The sequence below is a fragment of the Poromitra crassiceps genome (assembly GCF_964638095.1).
Source record: "Poromitra crassiceps genome assembly, chromosome: 7".
Taxonomy (NCBI): domain Eukaryota; kingdom Metazoa; phylum Chordata; class Actinopteri; order Beryciformes; family Melamphaidae; genus Poromitra; species Poromitra crassiceps.
Window position 1 is genome coordinate 16,853,698 of NC_139628.1, and position 13,328 is coordinate 16,867,025.

General features: G+C 43.9%; 1 long non-coding RNA gene across 1 annotated transcript in view; it reads left to right on the plus strand.

Moving 5' to 3' along the window:
* LOC310779862 overlaps positions 1 to 3,873 on the plus strand; it is a 5,164-nt gene extending 1,291 nt beyond the window's left edge. Inside the window, exons 2-3 of the long non-coding RNA XR_014552869.1 lie at positions 2,644 to 2,907; positions 3,681 to 3,873. This is a non-coding gene — a long non-coding RNA (uncharacterized lncRNA). The remainder of the gene's footprint in view (positions 1 to 2,643; positions 2,908 to 3,680) is intronic.
* Positions 3,874 to 13,328: the final 9,455 nt, after the last annotated feature.

Below are 13,328 nucleotides of genomic sequence, written 5' to 3' on the forward strand. Positions count from 1 at the left end.
ACACACACACACACACACACACACACACACACACACACACACTCCCATTATTATTGCCATTGGCAGCTATTGTTGGCATAACAACGAGTTTCAAAAGTGATGTAAACATCTTTATCGTATAATGCTTTAATATTTTAAAACTTCTTTATCCTTCTTTTTCCAAATATCTTCTTTTAAACATTTTATACATCTTTATCCACTCTGAAAGACTTTTAATGTTTGTTTGTTTTTTTGTTTCTTAACTAGCGGGATACCGTGCATTGTATCGAGTGTTGCATTCTCTGCATGTTCAACTCCTATGGTCTGTGTCTGTGGCTGACCAGCACGGACAGACAGTTCCCCAACCCCATATATCTAGTCAAATTCGTCTGAAATAGCTCCCCAACAGATACAAAAATATGACCATATATGTGTTTGATGTACATACAAATGTACATACATTTCGATTTCCTTCTTCCTGGTTTCTCCTCTGGATATGTCCGGTGGAGGCTGTGCATTTTCTTCTCTGATTTTTCCGCATCACGTCGCGCCTCCCCTGAAGTTGGCTTGCGCCCCCAAGGGGAGGCACACTTTGAAAACCGTTGGTTTAGAGGACACATGATGTTCAACCCAGAAAATGTAGCACACGGTGCAAAACGTTAAACAGATTGAACACACCCCTGGTGCAGAATATAGGATAGCCTGGATAGGTATAGGGGGGGCGAGTCTAAAATGGGCCAGATAACGTTGAAGCATCATAGGCTTTAAAATGTTTACAGGCAATCACAATAACTGATCTCATTCTCATGTTGTTGCTGCAACACTTTGACATGTAATAATAGTTTTGATTGGTCTGAGGTTGCTAAAGGAGGCGGGGCAGAGTGTTACATGGAGGACAACAGAGAATTCATCTGGTTAGTGAGAATGGCATAGAACATTTCAAATGTTCACTCATCACTGTTTAGGGGGATAATAAATCAATTCTAAGTAAGCTTATATTGTATAAAGAAAAAAGCTTATGAATAATGTTGCCCTTTAAAACAGGTTTTTTAACAAACAAAAGTAAAGGAAACAGGAAAAGTAATTTTAGGTACTAGCCCATTAACCAGCTATAGCTAAAATGGCCCACAGTCTTCAGCTAAAGATGGAACACATAGACACACTCTCTTACACGCAGTAGCCTACACAGAAACTGAGAGTGCAAAACAGGTTCATAGTATCCATGAAAGACCAGTGATGGTCACATAATGTGATGCAAGAGCATGCATTGCACGGTTGCACCCTCAGCATTGCACCCTCAAGAATAGATCAGACGCGGAAGCCCTCGCTGCAGGCCGCGAGTCGCCCGCCAGTGTGATCGGTCTAGTCTGTAACAAGGACGCCGGAATGAAACTAATCACATGCAGGTTTGGGAAGAAAAACAGACATGCAATGTTTTTGCACGCAGTATAAATATATTATTTTCTGCCTATTCTATTTGAATTCTATTTCTGCATACCGGGGTCCCTAAACAGTTTTGGAATTGCATGAATTGGGTACGACTGGAAAGCTGAGATTCAATGTGTCCAATTGTATTCAGTGTGATGACGTTAGTAGCATTTCATTGTGATCATGCTAGTCCCCATAGTAGCATTTCATTGTATTTGGCCCATTTTACCTGAAGTCTCTTTCTTCTCCTGTGTCAACTGTCAAAGCTGATAAGCATCATTTAAAGTCCCTGGAAACCAGAAATATTTCTTTATTATTTAGCATTTTGAGTTCATCACATCACAGGACCCTATGTTAATAAGCCACCAACCAAATTTGAACGATGATGAACGTCGCAAAGTATATAAATTTAGGTTTGACAGTCATGGCAAAAGTCATGAGAATCAATTAGTTTTTAGAGTGTATTTTCTCCCGCGGACTGTGTGGGCGTGTCCCATGCAGCAGGGAAATTTCTCTCTCTTTCTCTCTCTCGGAGGAGACCTCCGAGAAGGAAAGAGAGAGAAAGAGAGAGAGTGTTTGTGTGTGTGTGTGTGTGTGTGTGTCTGTGTGTGTGTGTGTGTGTGTGTGTGTGTGTGTGTGTGTGTGTGTATGTTCGCGCGTTGCTCCGCGCATAGCGTACTGAGAGGAAGAGATCTCTGCTCAGCGCTTCTGTCTCCCTCCCACTCTGTGTGCTGTGTCGAGCGCTATGCTGCCTGCTCTCTCACTAGTCCCGAGAGAGAGAGAGAGAGAGAGAGAGAGAGAGAGAGAGAGAGAGAGAGGGAAAGAGAGAGAGAGAGAGAGAGAGAGAAGCATAGCGCTCGGCAAACAGAGTGGGAGGGAGGCAGACAGACAGACACTGAGCGAGCGCTGAGGGGGCAAAGAATGGACAAAAGGAGAAGGGCAGATGGCGCGCGTGTACAAAGGTTATATAGAGCTTATGACGTCATAAGATTCTGCATTTGGGCACCTCGCGCACTGCTCTCTTCAATGAGGAAGTACCTTGTAGTATCTTGTAGAAAAGTGTCGATTTTAAGGCTTTGGGTTGAAAGTAATGTATAATAATTTCGGAGGCACACAATTACTAACATAAGACCCTAAATAACATAGTTAGAACGTTTTTGTGGATTTTGGTTTCCAGGGACTTTAGCTTTTGTGTGTGACCGACCAGCCTGTGTGACGTCACTCTGTCTCCTGCAGCCACTCTGATCGTCCGACCCGACAGATCTCAGTTCTTCGGGTACGACTCCATCACTCTGGTCTGTGAGGTGCCGGAGAACTCCACCGACTGGACGGTGAGGAGGAACACCAAAGCTAAGACTTCAGTGACCTGTGAGTCCGGCTGGGGAATAAAGAAGGAGACCTCCTGCGTCATTGAGGATGCCTACCCATCAGACAGTGGGCGGTACTGGTGCCAGTCCAGAGAGGGCGGATGCAGCGAACCCGTCAACATCACTGTAACCAGTAAGCCCATAATACAAAATGTACTAGAGATGAGACAATCTGCTAGCATACGGTACAGTACGGTACAGTAAGTGGTACATACTGTATGGGGTTCAGGACTCGACACAACTTATGACGTAATGAGTTCACTGACAGTGTGCAGAATTGTGTTTCTGAGACACAGATCTTTCTAGCGATGCCATTGGCTGCTAGAATGTAAACAATTTAAAAATGACATTACAAAAGTGTCAGTAATGCAGATGTTACTCATTTAGTTTTCGCAGTAGCCGTGGCAGCAGTGGGGCTTTTGTTAAGAACAAAGAAAACATTTAAATAACAAAAGCCCCTGTTTTACAATTTTTTTTTAACTAAATGAGTAACATATGTTATGTATAATTTGGATGGAGAGTTTGTGAAACTGTGTTGGTCAAGCATCTCATTTGTGAATAACAATGAGCAAATATTGCGATTTCTTTTTGTGTGTGCCCATGATACATATGTGACATTTTTGTATTGTGATTATATTGAATATATTATCCCATCCGACTACATGCACTGTTAAAATTGTTTTGGGACGCAAAATGTGTCACATGTCTGTTTCTGGCTGGTCTGCACCTAATAGTGTGAGTGTGTTTTCAAGGTGTGTGAGTCAAGGTTACAGGGTATTTGTGTGTTTTTTAGATCCCTTCAAACGACATAGTCTTTTTTTCTGTTATCCAAGGCAGTTTTGTCTTTATTTGTATTTGTTTATTTCTTGAACAACGACACCTAAGTGTTTGCTCTTATCTGTCCAGCTGAACTTGTGGTCCTGGAGAGTCCTGTTCTTCCTGTGACGGAGGGAGAGGAGCTGACACTTGTCTGTTCCTCCAAGAACAATGAAGATGAGGTTCAGTCCAGCTCTGACTTCACCGCTCATTTCTACAAAGATGGCGACTTCATCGGGTCTAGGTCTGGAGGAAATATGGCCATACGAGTGTCCATGTCAGATGAAGGCCTCTACAAGTGTGAGCACCCCAAGAAAGGTTTCTCACCGGAGAGTTGGCTGGCTGTGAGGGGTGAGACAATTAAAGTTATCTTCTCCCAATCGGGGGTGTAATCCCTACAGTATGTTCCCTCAGCCCTATGTTGCCTCATGAATTTGCCCCACATCCAAATTAGGCCCTATGTTCCCTCAGGATCAGGGTTATGGTTAGGTACCTGAGGTTAAGGGGGGGGGGGGGGAGAGTAATCCCAGGATGGTGAAGGCATGACATGCCCTACTCTGCCTCTGATTGGGTTAGGTATAGGCATTGGGTGAGGATTGGTTAGGTTTAGGCATGGGGAGTGATGATTGGCTAAGGTTAGGCATGGGGGGCGATGATTGGTTAAAGTTAGGCATGAGGGGGGGGTGAATGGTTAGCTTCAGGGATGAGGAGTGATAATTGGTTAAGGGTAAAATATCAGGGTAAACCAGAGGCAGAGTAGGGCGGGTCATGCCTTCACCAGTGTGTGAACAGAAATATTGTGTTAGGTACTCATCTGAGCGAACATAGAGCTGAGGGAACATAGGGCTGAGAGGGAACATAGAGCTGAGGGAACATAGAGCTGAGGGAACATAGAGCTGAGGGAACAGAGCTGAGGGAACATAGGGCTGAGGGAACATAGAGCTGATGGAACATAGAGCTGAGGGAACATAGAGCTGAGGGAACATAGAGCTGAGGGAACATAGAGCTGAGGGAACATAGAGCTGAGGGAACATAGAGCTGAGGGAACATAGGGCTGAGGGAACATAGGGCTGAGGGAACATAGGGCTGATGGAACATAGAGCTGAGGGAACATAGAGCTGAGGGAACATAGGGCTGAGGGAAGATAGAGCTGAGGGAACATAGAGCTGAGGGAACATAGAGCTGAGGGAACATAGAGCTGAGGGAACATATATGACTGAGGGAACACAGAGCTGAGGGAACATAGAGCTGAGGGAACATAGGGCTGAGAGGGAACGTAGAGCTGAGGGAACATAGAGCTGAGGGAACATAGAGCTGAGGGAACATAGAGCTGAGGGAACATAGAGCTGAGGGAACATAGAGCTGAGGGAACATAGAGCTGAGGGAACATAGGGCTGAGGGAACATAGGGCTGAGGGAAGATAGAGCTGAGGGAACATAGAGCTGAGGGAACATAGAGCTGAGGGAACATAGAGCTGAGGGAACATAGAGCTGAGGGAACATAGGGCTGAGGGAACATAGAGCTGAGGGAACATAGGGCTGACTCATCAATCAAATGTCCATCTAATCTAATCTAATATTAGCAAGACTGTCTAGAAAGCACAGTTAGCTGTGATGTAATGAATACATACACTTCCAGCCATTCCAGGCCAGAGTCCGTCTCCAAGCTCCGCCCCCCCTGCAGCCTCTTTCCCCTGGCTGGTGTGTGCTGTGCTGCTGCTGATCCTGTACACACTGATCCTCATAGCGTGTGTGTGTGTGTCTGTCCGCTTGGCTCAAGGTAAGAAAGACCACTCTCACAGGACATGTTTAAAGGACCATTTCTGGATTTTTCAACCTGGACCCTATTTTCCTAACTTTTTTGTATCTAAGTGACTAAGACCCCGCCCACTGTCGCCATCTTGGTTGCTGTCAAGCCGTGGCTGCACTGTTAATGGGATGGCCGTGTTGTGTGAACAGCTGCAATAACACGTTGCGATAGAAAGGGTATCAAACTTTGACCACAAAGCAAGATGCCAGCTGGCAGTGTATCTTCTTGTAGCAGCCGAATGAATGACTCGGCCCGGCGCCACGAGGGGGCCTAAGGGGGCTTTGCCCCCTCAGTTCAATTTTCTGCCCCCTCACTTAAAAAATAATAATAATAATAATAATAATAATAATAATAATAATAATAATAATAATAATAATAGTAGTCTTTCGTGTGTTGTTATTGCACTTTTCAGAGGGTATATAACCTGTGTTTTACGATATAAAAATATCATATAAAAAAAATATATAAAAAAAAAAAAATCTGATGTAAGCAAAAGAGGCATTTCAACTAATATGCTACATGCAATCATGTGGTCTCCTAACCTCAACGCGAGACTCATCACTCATTCTTCCTTCAGAGTCTCGGATGCGCGGGTCCTCTAGCCACTGGGAGGTTGTTTCCAATGGCTTCACGCGATTTACACATTATCAATCACAATAAAACTGTACCTACCTCACACACAATGTTGTTATCCAATGCTACGGCACCAATGCACTCCAAAATCTTCCGTAGTTTCCAATAGAGAGCCGCAGGGATGACGTATTTTTGTAGTCGGAAGTCCCGGACTTCCTGGTTCTTCACTGTTTCTGTCTATGGGATTTTTGAATGGGTTTTTGCCGCGATGCTTCAAATAAGGTCTCTGGGCAAGGCAAGCTTAATCAAACGCGAACCAGAGTTCAGTCGGATAATCTTCACACATGAGGACCACTTTCATGAGTTTTGTAGCGTAAATGCGAGCCCTAGAAGTAAAAAGCTCAAGCTATCCAGAACTACACACTGTCGCATAGGCTTCCACGTCACGTCAGCACTCAACCTGGACTGTTGTTGATGTGTGCGCTGCTGTGCACTGATTACCCCGGGCTGAACGGGGCTGAATCAGGTGAGGGAAAGATCATTTCCGTGTTCGTCCTTTGAAGTGGTGACGTTATTGACGTATATATCCCCATCGACTCAACAGTGTAGTCTCATTTAGCCGTTTGCTAGCTAGCCGCCCTTTTAACGGCACGTAAAAGCTTCAAAACTCATAAAAGTGGTCCTCGTGTGTGAAGATGATATTACTAAACACTGGTTCGCGTTTGATTAAGCCAGCGTTGCCCAGAGAGATTATTAGAAGCATCGCGCCAAAAACCCATTCAAAACTCCCATAGGTGAAAACAGTGAAGAACCAGGAGTGGTAGCATCGATGATTTCTGAACTCGTTCCTGCGGCTCTCTATACCGAGCCATTATTCACCTGGAAGTCCCAAAGTTTTTCGCTCAGACACAGCCTTCTTCGGCTGTGTCATTTTGGGTTTCGACTGCTCCACAGCGCCGCCGCCTGAACTATCGGTTCTGGAGCGTGTACTGCACTGTTTACAATTGTGCAAGACACTTGTCCAACGATGAAGTGATTTAATCTAATCTAATCTAAAACATCCATCTCCATCTCTTCTTCGAGAACACAGAACGCAGGTTCCACATGCGCATCACAAATTATATCTAAATTGCCCAGCATGATTTTTGATATGATTCCACAACTTAATTGACCACTAGGGGGATACCATTTGTATTGCTAATCAATAAAGTTGAGGTACGGTGGTGCAGTCGGTAGCGCTGTCGCCTCACAGCTAGAAGGTCCTGAGTTCGATTCTCACCTGGGACGCTGTGGGCGCTGTGGTTGTGTTCCCCCCATATCTTCAGTGCCTACTGCCCAGGTGGGCTATCTCGTCGAAAGGGCCTTTCTGGAGTTTGCATGTTCTCCCCGTACCCCCCAGGGGGTTCCTCCGTACATAGCCCCCCCACTAAAAACATGCAGAAGATCGTCATCCGACCAGTGACGACAACATCTGAAGTTGGTCCAATGATGGTCCCCTGGAAAGAAAAAGCGACCACTGCTCCTGGCCTGCCCCCCGGAGGAAAGGACAAGCCTGGATGGGTCAAATGCAGAGGACATATTTCACCGGCCACCGTCAGCATGAGTGTGTGTTGTGGCCGCATGCATGTGTTGTAGTGTGTTCGTGTGACAATAAAGACGGGCTTCCGTCTGAAATCGTGTTTTTTTTAATCGTGTTTTTAAAGTCTCATTATTATTAGGCTTGGAGTCATTCTTGTGAAATTATAAAATTTTGAGCTGTGGACCAATGTTGCTATTAAAGGAACAATTTAGTATTTTTCCACCTTGAGCCTATCTATGTTCCTTACCTTTTTTTCTCTATAAGTGCCTAATCTGAACGACAATTTTGGGCTGGAGCGGAGACAGGCGTTGCATATGGGAACACAGGGGCGAGGTTGTACACACAGGGGCGTCATGCAAGCCAAAAAATCTGAGGGGGCGACTCTCACTTTGGATACTTAAGTACAGAAAATATCAGCTACTTTAAGACTTTAGTAAGTCATATTTTAATGAGTGACTTTGACCTTTACCAAAGTGTTTTTCTGGGAAGATATCTGTACTTTTCTTCAAGTATGGCTTTCGAGTACTTTATACACCACTGGATTTAGAATTAGAATTCGCATTAGAATTCGACTCTTGTGATGTAATTAGTTTTAACCATCAATAATTGTTCCTTTTCTCATTAGAGTAAACTAGTGCAGTGCCCGTTCCCCCCATGCACCACCCCGTGGACGTCCCCCCCCCCACTGTACTCCGTCGGGTCCCCCTAAGCGCACTCCCAAAGTTTGAAGTCGATCCGACAAACGGTTCTCGATACACGAAGGACAGACATACAGACCTGGAATTATTGCACCAGTGACTTGTGCTTTTTGAGGCTACCCTTTGTGTCTCATTCAATCAGTTGTATTCACCTTAACGCGGGGGTGGGCCAAATTATTCCGGGTTGTGTTAACACTTCCGCTGGTCACGGCGCGAAATACAAAAGAACGTCAGAAGAAGAAAGTTGTTTTTAGAGCAGGAATACGTACGTTGAACATCGCCCGCAGCTGCGGTCTGGGTGATACAAATCAAGTCGAAGAGGAAAAAGATGAGCTCAACAACAACAACAACAACAACAAGAACAACAAAAAGGGCAGTTGACAGCAACACACTGAGAGACGTCCTTGTACAAAACATACCTGGATTCCAACATAGAAAGCTTCAGATGGTTTTCAGTCTCCTCCGAGCGCAGCGCGAGCCACTTATGTCTATAAGACCCGCAGATGTTATTCCCTTGTATGCGAGAATTAATGAGCCATTTACATGGTGTTGCATTCTTAGACATTGCCATTTGCTTTTATTTTGTGTTACATACAATTGGCTAATTCAGAGTTAGATGATATTGGAGCAGCCGGCCTTTTTCTTTTTTTAGCCAGAAGTCGTGACACAACCACACAACCGGGCAGGGCCGGCGCCAGGATGAGATGACTGAGGGGGCTGTTATAACTGGCGAGGGGGCTGATTTTTTATTTATTTTTTATTTTTATATGATAAATCGTAAAACATAGGTTATATACCCGCTATGCCTATTTCTGGACTTTTTAACCATAATAACCTCTGAAAAGCGCAATAACAACACAAGAAAGACTACTATTCAAAATCAAATAAAACATTTATTTCACAGCAGCAGATTAAGGCATTAATAGAGGTTCAAGGGTTCATAGGTTCAAATTTAATAAATAGCTACATCTCTGACACCTTGTGACAACCAAATCACAGCAAATAGCGCTTCCCTGCCAATTCTGAAACAACAGAGCTATGTTTACAGGGGGTAGCCTACATCAACTTAAACTGATCAAATTTGATGAAGACTGCAGAAACAGCAGCCTAAACATGTCAGGTACAAACATTGCCTAACTGGCCTTTATAGATTAACTATTCTTAAAAAAAAAAAAAAAAAAAAAAAAAATTCAAGTGAGGGGGCCGAAAATTGAACTGAGGGGGCTAAGCCCCCTTAGGCCCCCTCGTGGCGCCGGGCCTGCAACCGGGTCAAATGGGCGTGGCTACATGAGGTGAATACACTGTCTGTCTAACTCAGACTTGTGCATTATGCGGCCCGGGGCCAGATGCAGCCCTCATGGTGGTTCTGCCTGGCCCAGGAGGTCTAAGACAAACCACATGAATTATATATATATATATAGTTTCAAATATACATACTACAGCATGCGCTGGGACGCGTCATCTGTGATGTTAACTGGGGTCGTGGGGTGTTTCAGCTTGTCACCAAACTACACTTGTAATACTATATATATATATATATATGTCACGAAAGTGATTCGCACTTCCTCCGGTGTGAAGTGTTTTTCCCCACAACTTCCTTTGTCCATGTTCTGTGGGCGTGAATTACTGACTGTCTAAGTCTCATTGGCAGAATGTAGAGGAGACAGTCTGGCTTGAGAGACTAGGAATGTCGTCCGCGTGCTAATGCTCAACATTTAGGCTACGTTATGGCGAGGGGAAAGCTGTCTACTTCCTTCCTAAATGCTGCACTCAGTGCCGCCCCCTTGCTTCAGTCTGTGCCGCACCATGTGTCACCCCATTCAAAATGGCCTGGACACGCCACTGGGTGTTTTGTATTGCACTGTATATGTTTCTTATGTGGATTTAAAGTGATCATACATTACTCAATTTTCATTTAAATAAATGTGTTAAGTCACTATCTATCTAGTCTCGCTGGCCAGCCTCCTCTCCCTTCCGGCCGATGAGTCTGGCGCTCCAGGTCTCCATAACTGGGATAAACCCTCCCCTGCTCTACTCTGCTGTCCCATTGGAGCGACTGTTTCGGTGGCATCCGCTCCCGGCTTATTTCAAACTCTGTCATTGGCTCTGACCATGTCAATCAGAGCGGCTTCCGCTCCCTCCTCCCTGTGTGTCGCTGTAAATAGTGCCCTGCTGCCTCAGTGAAAACAACAACGCTAACTAGTTAGAAAGAGCTAACGGCAGAAACCTACACGCTAGCTCGTTGCTACACGCTGAAAATGGCAAATTGGATTGTTGGAAACTATTTTCCAAGGTCACTGCCGCTAAGCGCCGCCCATCGCAATCCCGCTATGGAGACCTGTGGCGCCAGACTCCTCGGACGGAAGGGAGAGGAGGCTGGCCAGCGAGACTACTATCTATCTGATAGTGAGTTAAAACAATGGTGATTGAGCGTATGGCCCATTGATGGAAGCCTTTGCATTTTCAGTATTGCAGCATTTATGAACTTGGGTCTGTGGTGACACAGGGTGGGCGGAGCTAACACAATAGACTCACTCTGTAGGTTACTGTAGGTTCACAGGGTGGGCGGAGCTAACACAATAGACTCACTCTGTAGGTTACTAGGTTCCTGACAGCTCTTGTATGAAGTAGGATAACAAGCTACTTTTTTCCGGTCTCTGCCAGCATTACTCTCTGCCGGGTGGTTACTATGGCCGAACAAACTGAGTAATGTCACATAATAACACTGTTTGGATCTCACCTGCAATTACCACTCATCACCAATAGGTGTCACCCAAGAGAACAAAACTGAAATATTCCGTATTATCACTTTAAATTCATAGTGGAGATAAAGAGAATGACACTCTCCTCTCTGTTCTTCCAACAGCTCAAGCTGAAAGAAAACGAGGACGTTCTGACCCTGCAAGTGGAATCTAATCCTGTTAGCGCTCTTCTTCCTCAGTCCAGGAGCAAGAGGAGTTGTAAGTTGTGCAACCCAGTCGCCAGAATAAAACGGTAGCATTGTACGTGTCTGGTAACCTGGGATATGAGGAATATGAGCGTAAATTTGAAACAAAACGTCTGCTAAATACGTTTCTAAATGTGGCATTTTATGTCTACAATCTCAACGTAAATTTGGAACAAAACGGTGGTTAATTGTAAAACATCGCTTCAACGCGAGACATTCGCTAGGCTCGAGACATGTATAATGTTAATACTCAGGTATCTGGAAACGTGAACGCGTTTTGTCTCATAAATGTTGATATTCCATCCATGGATTGCAGAGCTTGCAGTGCACATTTACATGCAGAGTAACCAGCTTAAAACAACTTTCAAACTACGATTCAACATTCAATCATATTTTAATAGTCTAGTGAGTAATGTTACAAACGAGGAATTTGTCTTTGTGCAGTATGCAGCGCAGCGATTATAGCAATAACAAAATATGGAGCAGACAAAAAGAGAATCTTTGAATTATACATTTAAAAGATCTTTAAAGTGACATATAGTGGAGTCCATGTAAATGTCCATGTAATAAGTCCATCTAAATGTCCATGTAATTGTAATAAGTCCATGTAAAATGTCCAGTAAGTCTTTACGTGATGTATAAATGAGGGAAGGGGGGTTGTGTCTCAGGTACAAAAATATTCTTTGACCTCAAAGAATACGATGAATAAAGAACAAAAAAAAAAGAAATGTAGCAGTTACTCCTTGAATAAATAAAACACAGATTTTAGCGCCAAAATCAACTCTTCATAGATTACAAGCTAAGGCAGCATGCAGAATCAGTGATTTATTAACTTCTTAAAACCATTTTTATATGTGAGGTCGTCTTACCATCTTTTTGTGTTATCTTTTATTTTATCCATTTCTCTTCTGAATTCCTGTTTCACACTGTTCCATTTTTACTTTATTATTATTATTATTATTAATATTCTTATTATTCTTATTATTGAGTATTCTGCTTTTATTTTGATGGTCAAAGCACTTTGTAAACTATGTTGTTAAAGATGCTATATGAAGTTATTATTATCATTATTATTATTAGTATTATCATTATCATTGTTGTTATTGTCTATCATCAGTACACAATGTTTTGTATGTGAATTATGTATTCACTTTCACAAGGAATTGTAACATGTGACATCACTGATGCTGTCACTGATGGTGTCATTGATTTTGAGGTTGTGCCATGCCAAAAGAAAGTATGCACAGTACAGGAACATCAGTCAGTGTAACATGTGAAATATCAGGTCATATTTTGTAAATAGGTGAGAACAGCTGTGGCTGACAGGCAGCCAGCTACACTGTTGTACCACTCCACCTAGTGGGGTAATTATATATGACTATTATTGAAAACAAACAAGATTGACCTTGAATTGATATAGTTTCACTTTGATATCCAGATGTTGAATTTTGGATTTCAGGTGATTACCAGGATGGGAATTACATGGAGGCCATGGCCGCCATTGCACCTCCCTCTGAGGCCCTGAAATTCTCCCTAAAAGGCCACCTTGGCAGTGCCCTGCTACTGTCTGACCATGACGCGTGGCCTTGTACCCTAAAATGACGAAAGATTCCCACCCTGGTGATTACCACTATTATGTAAATGAACGCATCAGCGTTACTATGTGTGTGTGTGTGTGTGTGTGTGTGTGTGTGTGTGTGTGTGTGTGTGTGTGTGTGTGTGTGTGTGTGTGTGTGTGTATATACATACATTTCAAACTAGAAGGCACTAGAACAGCACACACCTACACGCTGAACCTGCTGCAGCACGGTGGACAGGCAGGACTCTGGTCAAAAATTATGGCTGCGTTGATGCAAAGTCTGCTTTGGACAGGAAGCTTATATATTGGAATGATTATATTTGGAGGGGGGGGGGGGCAAGGAAGGATCAATGAAGGGGGACATAATAGGAGACATAAAAAGAGACATAATAGGCAGGTCGTACAGAGTCAGGGTTCGAGGGGTGGGTAGGTGGAGTGGATGGGGGGATGTGGGCGGGTCAGGCCGATCTGACTCACAAAATGTACATATCATAGCAGACAGCAGCATTGGCCTTGGCGGAGGTCGGTACTCTCTGAGTGCACTTCTAGTTTC